Source organism: Siphateles boraxobius, unplaced genomic scaffold (assembly GCF_051911475.1).
Source record: "Siphateles boraxobius isolate OS27281-9 unplaced genomic scaffold, OSU_SipBor_1 5, whole genome shotgun sequence".
NCBI lineage: Eukaryota > Metazoa > Chordata > Actinopteri > Cypriniformes > Leuciscidae > Siphateles > Siphateles boraxobius.
The window spans coordinates 9,996,256-10,004,389 of NW_027509141.1; the positions used below are offsets into that span (position 1 = coordinate 9,996,256).

At 42.0% G+C, this 8,134-nt stretch overlaps 2 long non-coding RNA genes across 2 annotated transcripts; one reads left to right on the forward strand and one right to left on the reverse strand.

The window, feature by feature from the left end:
* The first annotated feature begins 757 nt into the window (after positions 1-757).
* LOC143712025 (uncharacterized) lies at positions 758-1,284 on the forward strand. The gene is made up of 3 exons (XR_013194963.1): positions 758-809; positions 973-1,018; positions 1,243-1,284. It is a non-coding gene; the product is annotated as an uncharacterized LOC143712025 (long non-coding RNA).
* A 2,615-nt stretch (positions 1,285-3,899) lies between these two features.
* Positions 3,900-5,367, reverse strand: LOC143711345 (uncharacterized). Its single transcript, XR_013194812.1, has 2 exons — positions 4,612-5,367; positions 3,900-4,457 (listed from the first exon to the last, which is right to left on the reverse strand). It is a non-coding gene; the product is annotated as an uncharacterized LOC143711345 (long non-coding RNA).
* Between the last annotated feature and the right edge of the window lie 2,767 nt (positions 5,368-8,134).

Here is an 8,134-nt window from a genome sequence, read left to right on the forward strand (position 1 = left end):
CATATTTAAAAGAAATTGGAGCAAAATGGGAATGCAAAGTCATATTTGCTGTAGTTCAGCAAAACATAACCACTATACTTTCTCCCATTCACCACTATACATTTACCCAACCAAAATTATATGGGTTCTGAGAACCTCAGAAATGTAAAAAGTGTCCATTAAATAGTTGTAAATTTAACAAGGGCTTTGGATGAAAGATAAACTACGTGTTTATATCAATAAGCAAGAGTTGTTGTGTAAACTTTTTGTTATCATCCTGTGTATTACTATTATGCCAATTTGAGTGGTTCACTATTTTTTTTTATTAAATGTAAAAGGGGTTCTGGCTTCTCAAGGTAAGATACAGAATGGTCAGAGGGAGGTTGCTGTCTTTAGGAATGCGTGTGCAATGGCAGAGAATAGCTGCCTCAATGCACCACGTTGATTCAATTGGAATCCTTTCTAGATTGGCCAGGTTGGACTGTGTGGTGTGAAGAACAAACTCAGTTCGAGGTCCCCTTTATCTTGTGTTTAAACAAGTTGTTGTGTGCACATCCCACCTTCTGGCAGGTGCAGGACAAAAAGGACTACTGAATTGAAAAGATTATAATGTCCGCAACACTGCTACTTACTCCCATATTTTAATAAAAAAGGCAACGTTTCGACCCTACTGGGTCTTCTTCAGGCCTGAAGAAGACCCAGTAGGGTCGAAACTTTGGCTTTTATTAAAATATGGGACTAAGTAGCAGTGTTGCGGACATTCTAAACTTTTCAATTCAGTACCCCTTTATCTTGTGCACATAGACACAAATCACAAATTGATATGGTAAGTTATATATGGTGTGTGTGTGTATATATATATATATATATATATGTGTGTGTGTGTGTGTGTGTGTGTGTGTGTGTGTGTGTGTGTGTGTGTGTGTGTGTGTGTGTGTGTGTGTGTGTAATTTTAAGAACATATTTAAAAACCTTTTTTTATCTTGTAAATAGATACAACATTGTAATATTTGGTGGTGTGGATGGTTGTTCCAGGAAGGTAGGTTTACAGTCTGTGTTGATATAAACAAAAAGGTTTCACCATGTTTGCATTTGATTTATTGTGTTACTAGTCATATGGTATCAAGATCATTCCAGTCACTATGATTTCTATGAAAAAAATATTCTTGTTTATTGAAAATTAGCATGTAATACATTCATTTCCAATTTGTGTTATATTTTCTCCTTCCTATATTTACTTATTGTTTTATTTTGTATTTAAAGGTCATGTACTTGAATGCAGCAAGTAACAACTAGGCATCGACAGCCGACTACTTCTCAGAAGCAGTCCACAAATTTGGCTCACCATCTAGGTGAGTATAGTAAAGAAAAAGCATTTGAATTGTATGTCTGGAAATGTATTGTAATATTAAAAGATAAATAAATAAATCAGGGTCAGGGGAGACCAAGGAATGGAGAATGTACAGATAGCCAGGTTTATGTTTTCTTCAAGAGGCACTGACCGAGGAAGTTTCATATCTGGGAAAAGTGTCCATAATCCAAAGGTCCAAAGGTAAATTTCAACTGTCTGAAATTTCTAAAATGAAAAGACTTAATTTATATTTCGTAACTTCAATAATCTATAGGGTGAGATCACCTCTCACCCTCCCAGCTCACTGGCATTAAAAATTTACAAGCTGAATTTGCTGATGTGTTCTCTCCCCTGCCTGGTCGAACGGACCTCATTCAGCACCACATTGAGATGGAACCGGGTGTGGTGGTGCGCTGCCGCCCGTATCGTTTACCTGAACACAAAAAAGGTAGTTCAGAACGAATTAGAGGCTCTGCTGGATATGGGGGTAATAGAAGAGTCCAGCAGTGACTGGGCGAGCCCGATAGTTTTAGTTCCTAAAACTGATGGCTCGGTCCGTTTCTGTGTGGACTATAGAAAGGTGAAAGCGGTGCCTAAGTTTGATGCTTATCCAATGCCTAGGGTTGACAAATTGCTTGATCGGCTGGGTACTGCTCGTTTTTATTCGACACTGTACTTAACAAAGGGTTATTGGCAGATCCCCTTGTCTCCTATGTCCAAAGAAAAGTCAGCTTTCACAACGCCGTTCCGATTACACCAATTTGTCCCCCTTCCTTTCGGCTTGTTCGGGGCTCCTGCGACTTTTCAGCATCTGATGGACAAAATTCTCCGGCCGCATGCTGCATATGCTGCTGCCTACTTGGATGATATTATCATCTATAGTAACGATTGGCAGCGTCATATGCAGCATTTGCGTGCTGTCCTGAAGACGCTGAGAAGGGCTGGGCTCACGGCCAACTCGAAGAAGTGTGCGATTGGGCATGTGTAAGTAAGGTATCCACTTGGGTCACGGACAGGTGCGTCCCCAAATTGATAAGACGGCAGCGGTTGCGACCTGTCCGAGACCTAAGACCAAAAGGAGGTTGGACAGTTCCTGGGGCCAGCGGGTTATTACAGAAGGTTTGTGCCTAATTATTCGGACCTCGCTAGCCCGCTGACTGATCTAACTAAAAAGGAGGCACCAGATACGGTCCAGTGGATGGAGCAGTGTCAGCAGGCTTTCACCCAGATAAAGGCTGCTCTTTGTGGCGGGCTCCCCGGCCTGAGTCGGGCGGTGGGGGTATGTGGCGAGGGGGGCGTGGTCTCGCGAAGTCTGTAGCGAGAGACGAGTCAGCGAGCTGTGCGGTGAGTAAGTAGGTCAAGTGCAGATGATGAACACCTGTGTCTGATTGCAGTGATTGGCGTGGAGACCGCATATAAGCTGCCAGGAATTAGAGAGCGGGGAGAGAGAAGGGCTTGGGACTCGCACGCGAACCGCTGCAGATACCAGCAGAGTTTATGCACGAAGATGAAAGAGTTTTTGACTGGATGGACTGAGTTATTTATGAAACGGGAAGAGTGGTCGTTTGACTAAACCTTGAGAGCTGGAGACATACAGCGTGAGCTGGTACAGCGGGCAGAGTGTTTCTTATATATGTGCTGTAGTATTACAGTACGGTGAAGGCGCACGAGCGCACCTTTTTGTTATTTTATTTTCTGAATAAAGTGCGCGTGTCCCAAATTCCACCGACCCTGTCTTCTTCTTCCTTCACACACACTAAGCTTGACTACAGGTAGCTTTTCAATGTCACAACTGATCTCAAATGACTTTCACTGCATTGCTTTTAAACCTTATTATTGTTTCTAATAGGATTGAGCGCCTCTGGCGTAATGTCAGAACCATGGTGACTAACAAGTACTCAAACACACTGCACTCACTAGAGGCAAGGGATTGTTTGACTTGTCAGTTGTCGAGGACCTTTTCAGTGTGCCCTACACTTTTAACAAAAGACTTCAGACAGACTTGGACACATTTTCAGAAGCCTGGAATTATACACTCTCCTCAGAGGGCAATCAAAGTTAAGAGCAACTGTGGCAGATTGGAATGATGCACACAAATATTGACCAATCGGAGATATACGAGGAATGGTGACCCTGCTTTAGTTACTCTGTCACCACACTGCTGTTTATGTATTACTCTAAGTGGATTTTGGACTATGTATTTAACTACTATACCTTCAGATCTAGCCCCCAGCCCCTGACGTATGCATGACGTGGTAAAAGAACGGTTCTAGTCCAGCAAAGAGTTGGTGCCGCTTTGGAATCAATTTTCCTGGCTGAGAACCGATTCTTTGGCTGTCGAAACACAAAGAACTGGTTCATGAGTAGGCACCGGCTCCGAACAGGCTCTCAAAATGCTTTGGGGGAAAAGGGGTATTTGTGTTCAGATGGGTTGAGGGCTCTCGAACACCTGCTGAATTCAACTGGTCCTAATATTCCTGTCAAAGAACTGTATTTGCTTCGTCGGGAGTTTGTTTCAACAAATATGTTGAAATAAAAAAAAATAAAAAACACACCAAACAAGCATAAAGACAGTACTGCATAGCAACTTTATTTTGCATTGAAGCTTACTGTATATTGATATACATCATTTTCATTTCTGAATTGAGTCTTGGAACAATTTAGCAGCAATCTTTGCTGCATTTTTTGCAATACATGTCAATGATAAACAAAAAACAAAAAAACAAAAACTACATTTAAATATCCAAAAGCGACCAGATCATTAACAACCAAATTCTCTGCTATTGCTCACAGCCTGCCTCATAATGTCAAGGAACTCTGTGTGAGTCCCTAGGTGCCATGTAGGCAAGGTCACAATACAGGAACATGCATTTACAAGAGGGTAGCATAAATTGTTCTCACCATATCATAGCTGACAGTCATAATCAAATTCTATGTGTATTTTAAATTTTTCTCTTTGTGCAGAAGTAATGGGAACATGTCCCTGAACAGTAAGCCACTGCATTAAGCTGCTGACGGTGATCTTGTTCTGCGTCTCCTTTAGTGCAGCCTCCGTTTTAGTGCTTTAGTGCATCTACCTGTTCGTTTTCATTCTCTCCTCTGCTCTTGTTACCACTGTTCCCTTCTTCTGCAAGAAAAAAATCAAAACCATTTCTGTGTCTGCACCTTTACTTTTATTTACAATAAAAATTACATTGTATTTTTTAAATAATAGTGACTGAGGGCAACATACTCAAACTGAAGGTAATTTAAATATAATTCAGAGTATTCAAAAATGTTACCGGCTTCATCTTCAAGGCTTTGAAAGAAGTCCTGCAAGTAGTTCAAAATTCTTGATTCCCTCTGCCGCTTTACTGAACCCACCTCACTTAAAATGGGTGATGTGTTGTGTTCTGTGATCTGTGTGGTTCCTCCTCAGAGACAATCCATTCTCCGTCTGGATCCTGTAGGAGCGTGGAGCAACTTCCTCCTCCACCTGTCCCTTTTGTCTCCATGTGCCTGTAGAGATGTCCCTGAGACGTACCGTGTCTCCCGGCTTCAGAATTGGCAGGTGTTTTGCCGTTCGATCATACCAATGCTTTTGTTTTGCTTTCCGTTCCTCCTTTACTTTTCTGACTTTGTGTGCACTTTTGGGCGTAAGCAGGTCTTCATTTACTGGTAGGTTAGATCGAATGTGTCTACCCATCAGCATTTGAGCTGGTGATAGTCCGTTTTGTAGAGGTGCACTCCTATACATCAGTAAGCTTTTCTGAAAGTCATCTCTGTCTTGCGCTTTTTTCATCATGTTTTTCACTGTTTTCACAGAGCTTTCTGCCAGGCCATTGGACTTTGGATAGGTCGGACTTGACATGGAGTGTTGAAAACCCCATTCTTTGGCAAAGGCAGCAAACTCGCAACTGGAAAACTGAGGCCCAATGTCTGAAAACACATGGAACACCATGTCTGGCAAAGACAGACTAGGTAGCTGATAACTGCCTTACTTGATGTTGACTGCAGTGCTCCAACTTCTAGAGAGTTTGAAAAGTAGTCGGTGACCACTATGTAACTCTTTCCACCACAGTCAAATAGGTCTGTCCCAACCTTGTAGTAAGGTCTGTGGGGCACCGGATGAGTCATCAGTGGCTCAGCTTGTTGTTTTGGCCTGTGGGTGCGACAAAGTCCACACGACGCTGTTGTCTGGCTGATATCTTGGTTGATTCTCGGCCAGTACATTACTTCTCTCGCCCGTCGTTTACACTTGACTTCTCCGAGATGATCTTCGTTTATCTTTTGTAGCATTTGTTTACATAAAGCTGATGGAATAACAAACTTGCTCCCCTTCAACACTAAGTCACCCACCACAGTAAGCTTGGCTCTGCAGTTCCAGTAGTCTTGTATGTTTGTGGGGCAATCCTTTTTGTTTTCAGGCCATCCTTTCTGTTGAGAATTCCTATGGATCACATGACGTAGCCAGTCATGGGAGGAGCTAAGTCTGCTCAGGTGCACTTAATGATTGATGAATCACTATGTTTTGGTGTGTACCATATGCAATGGAAGTAGACTGTCCTTTCTTTCTCTCCTAATGAGAGCCTTTGTAGAGTGATGTGTTCCCTGACTATGTAAGTTTGTGCCCATTTGATTTGTTTTATAATGTTAATTCTTGAGATTCTGTTTGGGTCTAATTTGGAAACGTTCTATGTGATTATGATTCTTATGTTTCAGTGTTCTTATTTTGATGTTGAATTGTTTAGGATTGGATTATGCGATAAATGATTTATTAGTTGAAGTTCTATGGTGTTAATATTTAAGATTCCGTTTTCTTGTTTATTTGTTTACAGAAACCATACAACTCTATATCGGATTCCCATTCTACTCTATGGCCTGATTCACGATCTGTTACAATAAATGAGTATGGACTGAGTACTGGACCCCTGTGTTTTAATGGACACACCATCCTGGTAGCACATTTCCTGAACCAAACATCCCCCTAACTTTACACTTTCTGTATTGCACGCTTGAGTTCTTTCATCGTTTCGTCTGCATTTGTTTTGTCTCTCTCCGTATTTGTTCTGTCTGCTGTTACTAGCAGGTTCTTCACAATTATGTCCACATATGCCTGTATTTCTGCAGTGCTCTCGCTGTCCATACGTTCCCCTTTATCCACTGCTTTAGACAATGTGTCAGCGGGTGTACATGTATTTTTATCGTATTTTTGCAGCCTGATTAGCATGCGTTGTATCCGTACAGGACAGTCATTCAGAGGTTTGGACATGATGGACACCAGAGGTTTATGGTCAGTTTCTACTTCAAAAGCTTGACCATAGACGTATCAGAATCAGAATCAGAATCAGAAAGAGCTTTATTGCCAAGTGTGCTTGCACACACAAGGAATTTTTTTGAATTTTGGTACTGAGGCTTCCAGGGGACATATACAAATACAACAAGAAACATAATACTACAAAAAATAAAAATAAAAATATGAGAATAAAAGTATCACAGTTGGGTTTAGTCAGAATAGACATTTTCAGATTTAAAGATTATGAACATATATTACAGTGTTTTGAATATTATGAATAAATAAATCTACATATAAGTATCACCTGAGTTTTAGGGTATTGCACTAAACAGTGGGAGTATTGCACTTAAAGGCATATGCCTTGGGAGGAGTGTTAACTGTTCAGGAGGGAAATGGCCTGTGGGAAGAAACCGTTCCTGTGCCTAGATGTTCTAGTGGCAGTGATCTGAGTCGCCGTCTTGACGGTAACAGTTCAAACAGGAGTCTATGATGATTTTACCTGCTCTCTTCCTCACTCTGGAAGAGTACAGGTCCTGGAGGTTTGGCAGGGGGCACCAATAATCCTCTCCGCAGTCCGGACTGTCCGTTGTAGTCTCCTGATGTCTGATTTGGTAGCTGAACCAAACCAGACAGTGATGGAAGTGCATAAGACAGACTCAATGACGGCTGAGTAGAACTGAATCAGCAGCTCCTGTGGCAAGTTTAACTTCTTCAGCTGGCGAAGGAAGTACAGTCTCTGCTGGGCCTTTTTCACAGTGGAGTCAATGTGATTGTCATTGAAGATCTGCGTGAAGACCGGGGCCAGTTGGTCAGCGCAGGCTTTTAAACAAGCAGATGAGATGCCGTCTGGGCCTGAGGCTTTCCTAGTCTTCTGTTTTTTGAAGACTCTGCTCATGTCCTCCACACAGACCTTAAGCTCAGGTTGGATGGCAGGAGGGGGGAGTGGGAGTGCAGGAGGTGATGGTGAATGTGTGAAGTGCAGATCAGACCGGGTGTGTGGTGTGAATGAGGGCTTTTCAAACCTGCAATAAAATGAGTTTAAATCATCAGCCAGGTGTTGATTGTCAACAGATCGGGGGGATGGTGACTTGTAGTTGGTGATGTTCCTCAGGCCATTCCAGACTGATGATGGGTCGTTGGCTGAAAACTGTTTTTTTCAGATTATCAGAGTAGCTTCTTTTAGCAACTCTGATCTCCTTTGTCAGTCTGTTTCTGGCCTGGTTATATAAGATTTTATCCCCACTTCTGTAGGCATCCTCTTTGGCATGACAAAGGTGTTTGAGTTTCCCAGTAAACCATGGTTTATCATTAGTGAATGATAAGAATGTCCTGGTAGGAATGCATGTATCCTCACAGAAACTTATATATGATGTTACAGTATCTGTGAGCTCATCCAGATCGTTGGTAGCAGCTTCAAAAACAGTCCAATCAGTGCAATCAAAGCAGGCCTGTAGATTCTGCTCTGCTTCATTAGTCCATCTTTTTGCAGTCCTTATTACAGGTTTAGCTGATTTCAGTTTCTGCCTGTA